The following is a 13,420-nucleotide window of genomic DNA, read 5'->3' on the forward strand; positions in this document are numbered from 1 at the left end:
TTAAAAACTGTCCCGAATGTCGCCTGTCCCCCTCGTGCATACTTTTCTTTTGGGGGAGGGGTCATCTGAGGAGAATGTGAGCCCATATTTACCCTCACCCTCAGTACTTCAAAGTTAGATCTTATTTGAAGATAGGTTTACAATTTAAAATTGGGTAGTTTGGGTGGACTGTAAGGCAATCTTAGTGTCTTTATAAAACAAGGAAGTTTGTGTACAGACTGATGTGAGCAGGGGGTATAGAAGACAGATGCCCTGTGCCAACTTGAGAGCCTAAGAATAGCCTCATCCCCACCCTGGCCCTTGGTAGAGTGCTCAGGAAGACCACGAGTGTACCAACACCTGGGGGTTAGAATTCCACCCTCTACAAGGGTGAGACCATGCATTTGTCTTGTTTAAGCCTACAGGTGTATGACACTTGGTTCGGGCAGCCCTAGCAAACTAGCATACCCAGTGAGTTAGTTTCAAGAAAGATGGGGTAGGTGGTGGCACAGATGAACTTATCTCTACCAAACACTAAAAAGCAGGGGCTTGAATCCTGAATTCACTACGTCTTCTAACCAGATGGTACGCTTCCCTTCCATGATTCCTTTGCCCAAGTCTTCCTCTTCCCACAGCAGCATACAGCATATTTTAACTATAGGCAAATAGGACAATTCTATGGAGAAAACTGAAGTCTTCCTTGTCCACGTTTCTCTGCCACCCCTTCTCCCCCCCAGTATATTCTTCTCTGTGGCTGTGCATCGTAGCCGCAGCCCCTTTTAGGCAGACTAGCTATCCGGATATATAGAGTCAGCAGCTGGAGTCTCTGAGACATTCTGAAGAAGAAACGGTGCTCCACGTAGATTGATATCAGCGCACAACAGGATGAGGAGATAAGGTGGGAGAGGCCGAGAGGGAATAATTACTGTAACAACTGAAGAAAGCAAAATGACCAAGTAATCAGTGGGCATACCGGCTCAGAGCTTCATAAACATCAGTTAGAATCAGACTCCATTAAACCTCAGGTCACTGAGTCTAACTCCGAAATCTCATTTTGATGTGTCTTGGGTTAGGTCCAGAATGGATAAGAATACTATCTTGATGATAAACAACCACACAAAGTTCTCTCTTATTGGGGGATTTTATAAATGAGAAACTGAGGCCTCAGATTCAAACCATGCATGAATCAGTGTCCTCAAATGTGGCTACCATCTTTACTTCAAAGTCTAAGAGATGTCTTTCCTGTTCTTCCTGTTGAGAAGCCCTGACTTATAATTTGCAAAGCCTTTCCACCTGGTTTTAAAAAAACAATTGATCAATTCCCAGGCGATGTGTGTAGGCTGATAAAACATTGCTCCTGATTCACAGATGATGCAGGCGATACTGCGCAGGGATCCTACCCTTCTCTCATCTCTGTTCTTGCCAGGACTTTCGTAATTTGTCAAAAGATTAATAACCTAGCTGCAGAAGCTACCACTTAACTCACAGAATTGGAGCAATAGGACACTGATCATTACATTTCCACAACCAATTTAAAGCAAGGCTCCACACAGAGTCAGTTAAAGACAGCCGATCAGAACTAACAGACTGCTCTCCATGATAAATGATGGGTTCGTCTGAATATCTATCGGATGGGAGTGATCAAACGTGCTTCTCTTCCTGTGTTCTTAAAATTCTCCTTATACACAGCAGCCTCACATGACAGGGTCAGCAGATAGTTCCTTACAAAATGAGGGTAAAAGACTTTCTCTTTTCTGATTTTCTTCAAGTTCAGGGCAAGAAAAGTACTGAGAGCTGTAGTTTCTATTAAATTGAGAAGACAGATGTGTCATAGGGAAAGAATTCTGTTCAACAATAGCAGCAGTGCCACATAGCTGACCAGCTGGAACCCTGCCTGGCCATAGCTCCACAGACCTCCCTTCCAAGATGAAGCCAGCGTGGCTCAAGAGGCTCCTCCCAGAGGAAGCTGGTGCTCAGCCTCCAAACCAGGACCATTCCTTGCAGGCATCTGAAAAACTCCCTCCCTCCCATTTCTAACTCCTCTTCCTGAATCTCCTCCTTCCCTCTTTTCCCCAGCTTCAAAATAGTAGCGAGTTAGTTCCACTCACACTATCCTCAGAAATTAAATTATTTTATTCAATCAATGGGGATAACTTTTACACTTTATGTGGGGGGGGAGGATATGAGGAGAGCAGGAGGGGGGTGAGAAGGGAAGATGGGAAAAGCAGGAGAGGGAGCAGGAGAGGGAAGGTAGGAGGAGAGCAGAAGAGGGGGAGCAGGAGAAGGGGGAACAGGAGAGGGGGGATCAGGAAAGGGGGAGCAGGGGAAGGGGGAGCAGGAGAAGGGGAGCAGGAAAGGGGGAGCAGGAAAGGAGGAGAAGAAGGGGGAGCAGGAGAGGGGGAACAGGAGAGAGGGGAGCAGGAGGAGGGGAAGCAAGAGAGGGGGAGCAGGAGAGGAGGAGTAGGAGAGAGAGCAGGAGAGAGGGAGAAGGAGGGGAGTAGGAGGGGGAGCAGGGAGAGGGAAAGAGGGGGGGAGCGAAGCCTGGTTTGCCATTCTACTCTCTCTTCCTGAGTACTATTTAAAGCACTGTTTCAGACCTGGAGAAAATGTAATCTATAGTTCCTCGGTGTGTTTAGTAAAGGACCTCATGAATCTTGTGGATTTCTCCACAACCTAAGTGGTTATTATGCTGACCTGAGGGTGTGCCATTCGGTGAACACTTCATCTTTGTGTCCCTGTTTATTTGTAGCAAGCAAGGTCAGTTCTGTAAGACACTGATTAGAGGGGCCATGGAAGTTGTTATCTGCTGTGAGTGCATAGGGCTTAGCTGCCCAATTGCTCACATAATTGAATGTGTGGACCTTCCTGGCTTACAGGTGACTTCTGGTTTGGGGTCTTCAGTTCTACCTCATTTTCTTTGTATGGCCACCACTTGCAAGTTTCCTTTCCGAAAACAACTCACAAATGGCTCTTCTTGAAGCTCGCAAAGCTCTTGCTGCCTGCTTTTCTCAACTCCATCTTGTGTTTGGCTATCCCAAAGCTTCTGCCTTTGTTTACACCAGATTTGAACTTTGCAGGGAACCTTAGTAAGTGGAAGGAGTCCTGGGGGATGGGACGGGAGATGGGCGAGTCACTTGGAGCACCTCAGAGCTGAGTGTGAGGCAGATGCTGAACTTTCTCACAGCTGTTACATATCAAGAAGAGACAGGCTCATGTAACCCTTTCTTTCCCTGCACCTCCCAGATAAACGCCAGGCACTCGCTTGGTTTTATAAAGATTTTCTTATGAAAACATACACACAGCGTAATTCTATGCAGTAATCCATATGTAGAAGCGATCAGTGCAGTGTGGTACTGTCTTGAATTATCACAACTAAGTGTGAGCACACAGAAGCGACACACTCTAGTTGTCCCTCGTCTTCCACATGGCATCACCACCTGCTTCCCTTGGAGAGAAAGCAACCATCCTCTCAAGAAGTGTAAGGAAACAAAACAAGATTCTGAAAAGCCGGAAAAAAAAAATAGCCCAGGGTTGCGTACAATCTATTTAAAGTTCTTCTCTGAAGGGTTAAATGTTGAGCACCTCCCAGGAAATGACAAATGGTCCCTCAGCCAAAGTTCTGCCCACTTCCCTGCCCCCATTTCCAGTCCAGACAGCAAATACTTAGAAACTGTTTGGTTTGAAATGATTCCTGAGATACAGACTCACAGACCACATTCTTTTTACCCTCCTCCCCCAGCCTAGCGCAGAGAGAGAAAGAGGTGGGGTGGGGGCGGGGTAATGCGCCTGAAATTCTAAAGATAGATTCTCTTAAAATTGTCCACGTTGCTTGCTAGAGGGATGTGGGTAGGGAGAGAAAAGAGGGGTGGTAGAGAAAAAAGAAGGGGAGGGAAAAGGAGAGAGAGAAAGAAAAGAGGAAGGAGAAAAGAAAACTCTATATCAAGTGATGGCTCAAAATGGTGTGTTTCAGTTGGAGGGATTTGTCTCCAGTTTGGTTTTTTTGCATCTTGAATTCTTGCCGTAGCTTTCATTTTATGATTTTCTGCTCCAACAATTAATTTCATTTTATCCCCATGGAGTTTTGTGAAGTCTGTGGTCCTTAGGTATCCATAACCCAGGAAGCCATTTTTATCATGCACACTCTCGAGTCCACACTTCAAAATTCTCATTGTGGGAGCTGAAGAGATGAGTCAGTAGTTAAGAGCACTTGTTCTTGCAGAAGACCCAGTTCCCAGAATCCACATAATGCTACACTGACATCCAGAACTCCAGTTTCAGGGAGTCTGACACCCTTGTTTGTAGTCTCATGGACACTGTAAACACAGATGTTGTACAAGCATACCTGCAGGCAAAACACTCATACACATAAAATTAAAAAATTAGCATATATTTTTAAATACATTCTGTAACTCTACTTTGGAAGTGTGGGAAGTTAATGCAGAGCAGGATTTTGCATTGTACACACACACACACACACACACAAAACTCCCCTTAGTGACATCATTAGAGAAGAATATTTAATACTGGAAGGTCTGTGTATAGGCCTTAGGGACCTAGCTCAATGTTAGAAGACTTGCTTAGAATGCACGATTCCTTCAATTCCTTCATGCCTTCAATCTCCAGCACCATAAAATGTTAAATAAATAAATAAGCAACTAGTTGTGTTTGTAAGTCTACTGTAGAGATGCTCAATTTCACTTTATTGCTAAACTCTTGAAAAAAGTGATCCTACTGCTCCCACTTCCTGAACTCACAGCTAATTCACGGTGAATGTCATCTGGCTTCCTTCCAATGACTCCTCTCTCAGTAAGTCAATGGTATCTTAATGCTTGTAATTTCAAGTTCTCTGTCAGTTCTTCTTCAGCATACAACATTTGAGGCTGTTTTCTATCTTGAAGCCTCATTCCTCTCTGAATCGTGGAAAGAAACCTGTATCTCTGTACCCATTCCTCTCTCTCTTTTCTGAAAGCCCCCAACTACCTTCTCATCAAATCTATCTTCAACTAATTTTAAATTCATCTTTACAAATTCCATTCTAGACTATTTATTCAGCCTCACAGCTTCAATGAGAATTTACCCCCCAACAAACCAGCAAACTCCAGATCACTATGTCTCTCCCCTACCTTCTCCCACATCCCATTTCTCTTCCCTTACTACTTGTAAGATTCCTGTAGGTATCTTCCCATCACAGCTCCAGAGAATCGTGTTCTAAGGGGACTTAGTCTTCCCTCTGAACCAAATTGCTCATCTGATGTTTCTTAATTCTACAAATGGTACAGCTATGGACAGCAAAGTGACCATGTCAACTCTGTTTATGCTGCTGGCATTCACTACATAAAACAGATATTCAAAGCTGTGAATTCGTCCACACGGATACTTCAACTCAGTCTTTATCTTTCTATTCCCACTACCAAACTAAAAAATGGCACTATCTTTCAAAAACAATGGAAAAAAATTTTAAACTAGAGAATCCACCAAAGAATTTAAAATACTCAGTGTGAAACTCGACTATCGGTGAGTGTTAGGATGGAGTCTGGTGGAAAAATAAAAATGACTATAGTCCAGATGTAGCACAGGTGAGTGCGATGAAAATTCATTTCCGTACAGTCAAGTGTGTTTATTAATCTTCAAAGGGCACTCGGTAATGAAGCATGCCTCCAGGTAATCTACTCTATAACCTGTCTTCTTGTATCTCAGTCAGCATTGTGTGTGTGTGTGTCCTTATCACAGGATACAATGGAAGTGATGATATCAAATTTCGAAGGCTAGGACTTCAGTCTTGCAATATTCGCTTTTCTTTCTTAAAGATTCTCTCTGGAAACCAAAGGTGGAGAGCTCATTTTTGTCTCAGAGCCAGATGCAAACATTTCAGTCAACGGTTCAGCTGAGCCTAGTCTTCTAGTTAGCCTTATGTCAGACATGTAAACAATCCATCTTGGATGCTTCCTCCCAGACCGGTTGCCAGATGATCCCCAGTGACCACAGCAAATGCAAGGTAAAGCAGAATAATGATCCGTCTAAGCCCTGTTTGAATTCCAGGGCCATAAACTAAAAGATATGATAATACTTCTTTTGTAAACCTCTTAATTTTAGCATAGTTCCTCTGCAGCAATAGATAATATAAAGCATTTTATTTAGTAGAAAATATGTATAGGCACATATGCTGATTCTAATTTCTATAGATACTCTCTACAATGTCAAGCAAAGAGACTCTTCTTGCTGATGTAGGACATAAGGAGCCAGTGAAAGTCTGTGAGCAAGACAATTACAACTGAAACACCGTTTGGCAGAAATGCATAAAGGGAATAGATGAATGATGAGGCCTTGGTAATTTGATTTGGAAGACATAGGGCATCAAGTTGGCTGCTTGCTGCTATTGACAAAATTGTCAAGCATATCCCAAAGGAACATTGTCGTGGCTAAATGGATAATGTATAGGACATGCTTTGAAAGATCATTCTAAACACTATGTAAAGTAAACACTTATCAAACGCCAAGGCAGTAATAAAAGTGGCAAGAGTAGCTCGGACGTTGGAGTGCCAGTTTTTGTGTGGTGCAATGCATTCCTATCATGGAGTGCTGATCTGCTTCTGTTGGAGCCTCATTTTCTGCAACTTTCCCTTACACACTTTCTACTCAAGCTGTGGTAACTGTGCGTGGAGGCTTCCTTTGCCACACAGGCCCTTTCCCTCTTTCACCCCCCCCCCCGCTTTCTTCTCTGCCACCCCATTCCTAGCCATCATTATTACTTAACTGGAGCTTTGCTTTTCATGTAAACTTTTCCTTTACTTCCATGACTTCAGTTGGTTCATCTTTCATTAGGACAGCCACTGTCTATCAGTTTGTCATTTTGCTTTCTTATTTGTCCTTTTGATAGTATTATACTTGATCACTTTTAAATATCTGATACATTATTGTGTCCTAATAAAATTTTTCTTTCCTGTTTAGTAACGATAGAGGTGGAATAACAAGGGTGAAACAAGAATTCATAAATAGAAACAAAATTATTTAATAACTGGAACTAAGACTCTAGAAGAATTGGAAGTGAGGTTTCACATGAGTGCCTCTAGAAAAACATAAATGTATTAAAAGTCCCAGAAAGGGCTGGAGAGATGGCTCAGAGGTTAAGAGAACTGACTGCTGTTCCAGAGGTCCTGAGTTCAATTCCCAGCAACCACATGAAGGCTCACACCCATCTATAATGAGATCTGGTCTCCAGAACAATATATACATAATAAATAAATAAATAAAACTTTAAAGAAAAATAAAAAAAAATAAAAGTCCCAGAAAAAAGAACAAGGACTATGAGTATTATGAAAGAATTTTGGAAAGTTAACATGTGAATATCAAGAAAGTGATGTAAACACAAATAATAATGAACAGGGATAATTCTGTATATCAGGCCAGCACTGATGGCCTGCCTTCTAGCCGTGGGAAATTACATGCAAGTATTTCTAACAAAATATGCCGCAAAGACAAGATTGTTTTTTTCAAATCCCTATATCTTCTTTTCCACCAGGATTCTTTGTTTTAAAAATGTTACCACAACAAGGCAGAAACCGAGAAGTCAATTCTGATTCATTCTCTGTCCTGATTCTCACATCCTAAGGCTAGTTAGTGTTCTTCATCCATTCCCACTCTGCAAGTCAGTCGGGAAGAGGTCCCTTCCTGGGGACCAAACCCATTGGCGCCTTGATCTTAGGCTTCTCAGAAACAACAACAGAGAAAAGGAACTGTCTGTTGTTTTAAGCTACCTGGTGTGTGGTATATTGTGCTAGCAGGCCAGCTAACTGAGATGCCACTGAGTTTGTCATTTCCTTATCTATCTTCTTTGTGTGCCATGCCTATGTCGTGTGTCCCATACCATCGTGCATCCTTACTGAAGGACAGTTCATCAGCATTTACTGCCCAGGCTGTTCAATGTCTGGTTTGTCTGTAGACTATGAGGTCATAAGGACAGGAACATTCTGACTAGATTCTCAATGCTTGCCACAATGTCTGAGACATAAAAAGCATACTTAATGAAAGAATGAGAGAATAATTTGATTGGAGCATATTACTGTGCTTTTTAATTTTCTTGATTATTTCCTAGATTGCAAACCCAGCAGATTGTGGCCTATCAAGATTTATCCTCATCCCTTGCGGAATGACCTTAACTCTCTGGACTAGTCTTATTTCTGTTTTCCCACGCAAAGACCATTAATACTAATCTCTACATGTTGCTTATTTGTTACACACTCACAATTATGAATAACTTGAAGGCAGTTCTCATCAACATATTCGCTATTCTATCAGTGCCTATGTTTCAATACATGCTTTGCTAGAGAAGAGAATGAATGTTTCATTCATTGGAAAACTAGGCTTGTATCTATTCTTTTTCTAAGCGATAGAGCTATCCTAACTATTCAGTGCTTCTAGGCTTTTGTTACTATAAATGAAAGGTTTATAAACATATAAAAATCAACATTTTTGTTTTTAAAAGAAGAACAGAAAATAAAAGCATAAATATTATCGCTCTGCATTGGGGATTTGTCTTCAACGGATTGTGGCACCACTCTGCCCTTCCTATTATCGTGCTGACCTCTCTCTCTCTCTCTCTCTCTCTCTCTCTCTCTTTTCTTTTTTCACTGTGTGTGCTGGGGATCTGAACTCAGGTTACACTATACTTTACAAGCTGAGCCATTTCTGCAGCCTCCTCCATTCCTTGTTTTTTTTTTTAAAAAAATAAGTTAGATATTTGAGAATTCTTATATTTTTCAAGATTAAAGTAACATTAAAGGAAATTTCAGTGATATCTTAACTTTGCACTTCTTATTTTTTTAATATTTTTTTAAAATTCTGTAATCTTACTTATTGCTGTCATAATTTGCCTTTGTTTTCTTAGGGATCTTGATCTTGGGGATCAAGGCTATCAACGGAGCAGATTCGAGTTCCAAGGCCTGGTGAACCTGCCTATTTAAGAGTTCAGCCATTGACTAGTCGCATGGCATTGATGGACTCACTTATGTCTCAAGAATAACTCCATTATGCCTCACATGAAGTGTAGCAATCAGCACCATAAAAATAGAGAAAATGGTTTCTTAACTCACTTCTCTCTCCGGCTCCTGCCAAGGCTTTCATTGTTGCTGGAGCTTTCTTCAGATAATTTCTCGGATTGAAGAGCACTGTCTATTACCAGAGACAATTAGAGATTGTCGCCATTGATTCGCTGCATTTTTCACTTGTCTTTCTCATCAGATCGAGTGCTTCCTGCAATAATAAAAGGAGAGGTGTGTTTACCTGAAATTCCAAATTTTTTTTTGTTATGTGAATTAACTATCTTAAACTATGAGAGAGTTACTTTAACATGTGAAATTCTGTGTTCTCTAATATATTCACAGTGTATGCTATCACAACCCCCATCTAGAGCCAGAATATTTTACCATTGTCAAGAGAAGTCTAATGTCCATTAAAAAATCATTCTCCGTTGTTCTTCTTCCTTGGCTCCTGCCCACTGTTAATGGTTTCTATATCTATAGATTTATCTATTCTGTATATTTCATATAAGTATGTCATTAAGTATCTTACCTTTTATAAATAATTTTCATCATTTGGCATGTTTTCAAGAGTTTGGTTCCTTATATAGTATGTATTTACTTCATTCTTTCCAATGACTCCATAGACTCTCTTTTACCAACACACTACATTTAGTTTATCCAGTAACCTGTCAATGGACAGGAGCTGTTTCCACCTTTGTCTATTGTGACAAGACTATGGACGTGGTGGCATTTTAAGAACTAGGATTATTTATATTGATATCCTCAAAGCTTAGTTAATGGACTAACCAAATGTCTATTGAGTGTGGGGACCTAAATTAATGCTTCAATAAATGTTCAAAAACAAATTCATAAACACAAACATACAAACCCTGATTTTCTTCCTGTCTTTTTCATCCTATATAATAATACCAATACCTAAGTCAAAAACCTCATCCTATATCCCATATTGAACTGATCACCAAGTCCCATCAATTCTAACTCCTTGCCATGTGTTCCCATAGGTTCTCTTTTCTCTGTCTCCACTGCTGACCTTAGGCCATGTTCTCTCTGGTGTCATTGTTAGCTTTAACTGTCAACTTGCCACATACCTCAGTCGGTAGAGCATGAGACTCTTAATCTCAGGATCATGGGATTGAGCCCTATGTCGGGCACCAAATGCAGCATGATTAATTAAAACTCAGAGACAGATATTAGGGTTCAACCTGAAGGTCAGAAAAGCAAAGCAGTCAATCCACTAGAGAACTTTTACCTCTAAGAAATCCTCAGACTGAAAGAGCCAGTTCCTTTCTCATCCTGATTTATAATCCTCTCATGCTGGGAATAAAGAAGTGCACCACTACGGCTTGGTTTATATGGTGATGGCTACTGGGATTAAAGGTGTGTGTCACCATTGTCTTGTCTGCATGGCTGACTAGTGTGGCTGTTTTGCTCTCTAATCTTCAGGCAAGAACTATTAAAATACAAATGAAATATTACTACACAGTCCAAGTCAACTAAAAAAGGAATCTCGACTGCGAAACTGCATTTATCAGGTTGGTATATGGTCATGGCTGTGAGAGATTTTTTTGATTGTTAATTGATGTTGGAGGACCATCTCTAAGTAGGTGATTCTAAACTATATAAGAGAGTGAAGTTGATGGAGGCAGAAAATGATTCCGCATACAACCTTTCTCAATGATTTCTGCTTCAAGATTCTGCCTGGGGTTCTTGCTTTGACTACCCTCATTGATAAACTGACCCGGAAGTGTAAGCCAAATACACCCTTTCCTCCCAAAGTTGCTTTTGGTCACAGCAAAAGAAAAGTAACAAGATCAGACAGTGGTGGTACATGCCTTTGATCTTAGCACTTGGGAGGCAGAGACAGGTGGATCTCTTGAGTTCGAGGCCATCTTGAAAGCAAGTTCCAGAACAGCCAAGGCTACATAGAAAGATCCTGTGACAAAAAGAGAGAAAGAGTGGGGGGGGGGGATGGAGGGAGGGAAAGAAAGAGAGAGAAGTAATTAGACTACCTTGCCTACAGAATCATAGTCCCTTACTAAGTAAATGCTTTGTCTTACGCTGAGAGCTCCTGTTCTAGTGGGAGATCATTCTAACAGTGGTGCTGAGAAGAGAGCAGTGGGCTCCTCCGTTGCTGCCTTGTTGCTTGCTAAAGCATAAGCCAGGTAGTCATAGTCTCCTGCACAAAACCCTCCAGTGGCTTTTCAGGGACTGACTAGACATCAGAGGATCCTTGAATGTGCCACAAGATGCCCTTCCTGATCTCTCTCTGTCTCGGTAACCACTTGATTTTTCCAAATACCCTTTCCTTAGGCCTCAACTTCTAATTCTAAATTTCTATTTTCTCCGATCTCTTAAAAAATGTCACCCGAGTGTCAACAATTATTCCAAACCTGACAGATGGCATAGACACAGTCAGGAATGACCCAGGCGAGGTCCCAGCCCTCAGAGTCTTCCTTCCCTGTGTCACTGCTGACGTGAATGGAGAAAGCTCTGTATCATTTCCCTCTGTGTACTAAAGGATGCTGAGCAGCATCCTGGCTTTTTACCCTGGATCCCACACTCCTGCTCGTACCCATGTACATCAGTAATGACTCCAAAGATTGCCAAAAGCTACCCATGGAACAAAATCACCATAAGCTGCGAGCCACTGTTGAGTGGGAAATCATCATAACAGTGGTTAGGTGTGCGTTATGAGAAACACCACCTCCTTCTACATGCGTTGTGCCATCTCCCTAGGAATATTACCCTTCCACCTCTTGAAGTCTTCTAACACTCACTTCCAGTACTTCCTCCTCCTAGAAGCTTCCTCCACGTTTTCAAAAAGCATCAGTTACTTCTCACTCTCCTTTCTCCTTACGAACTCCTTTGAGCCTTGGGAATACATTACTCACTACATAAACACAAAATCTCTGTGCTTTGAAATAGGAATGCATTGTTTTCTTGGGCTAGGCAAATTAATCTGTCCCCATTAGTGAATTACCTTCACTCTGGATTTTAGGGAACAAGGGACTTCAATAAAGGTAAATTTAGTTTTGTGTGCTTTCTCCCAGCCACAAGAAATTTCACTCCAATATATAAGAAGTATGAGTCCCTCCTGATGGGGATAATTAGAAAAAGGAAACTGGATGTTGGGATTAAAAACATAGAGTAAAGCAGATGGCAGGGCAGTAAGAGGGGGTTTTTGCCTCTAGGCTTTAGGAAATAAGGGAGTCAGAGGAAATGTAAACTGAGACCTGAAAATGGCACTCCCATAGCTGCTGAAGCAGAGAGAAGCAGTATTTGTGTAAGAAAGGCCTGATGGTGTGAGCTTTGGGGAGTTATCTGTGGGACTGAGCATGCAGGAGCTAACAATTCCAAATCATGAAATCTGAAAGGCATTGCACTCTTGGGGGAGGGGAGGCCAGATACTGGCAAGATGTTTTCACATGCATATTGTCTTCAGTAAAACAAAGCAAATTTATGGGCATTTCATTGTGAAATGGCAGGGAAGAAAGAGCCGGAGAAATAGTGAAGGAAAGGTCAAGCACCACAGCCATTGCTAGTGGTGGAAGGCACGAAGGGTGCCGGCTATGCGTTCTTTGATATGCTGTCTTGAACATTCTATCTCAGACACAGAACAATGAAGGATGATAAGAGTTTGCATTAATCCCTTCCTACCTTTATTACCTCTTAAAATCTTCAACAAGATTTTCCTTATCCTCAAAACTGGAGAAAATCTACTATGCAAGTGATAGTTTCCTGAGATTGGAAATTCCATCTTATCTCTCTGTCTCCACCTCCATTCCTGCCACACAACAAGACCTCCACAGTTGTTGTTGAACATACAGTTCAAACAAGGTATGGGGGAAACTGCCATAACTCATCCCCTTCTTCTCAGATGGAGATTCTGAGAGGAAACTGGAGATTGGGATTGGGATGAACAGAAATAAAGAGCTTCAGCAAGCAGCTGAAGTTAGAAGCAGGGAACGCATAGAGACCGCATACCAGGGCTATCATCAAAGAGGTCCTGCAAGGAGAAGGTGTTAGAACATACCCCTGAGCAGAGAGTCCTAGGGAAGCACTGTAGGTGACCCAGGCAGCAAATCCACAACAACCAGGGGTATGACACAGCATGACACTGAGTTCTAGGGGATTCCAACTCCCTGGATAAAAAGAAGCTGAAAGATTGGGAGAACTGCCAAGAGCATGTGTCAGTCCCAGTAATCCACACTGTGTCTTGCACAGACTTATCAGACATGGAGAAACCAGGCACACCACACACACACAAAAGGGGGGAGGGGAAGAAACTTAGCTATAACAACATGAGTTAGAAGATTTACATACAGTAAACTGTAAAACTGGGTGAATCATTTAGCTTAAACACGAGAAAGAGATCCAAAGAAACCTCTACCACACACGTGCGC

The sequence above is a fragment of the Microtus oregoni genome, unplaced genomic scaffold (genome assembly GCF_018167655.1).
Source record: "Microtus oregoni isolate MIOR12 unplaced genomic scaffold, Mior012 000026F_ref0000081, whole genome shotgun sequence".
Lineage (NCBI taxonomy): Eukaryota > Metazoa > Chordata > Mammalia > Rodentia > Cricetidae > Microtus > Microtus oregoni.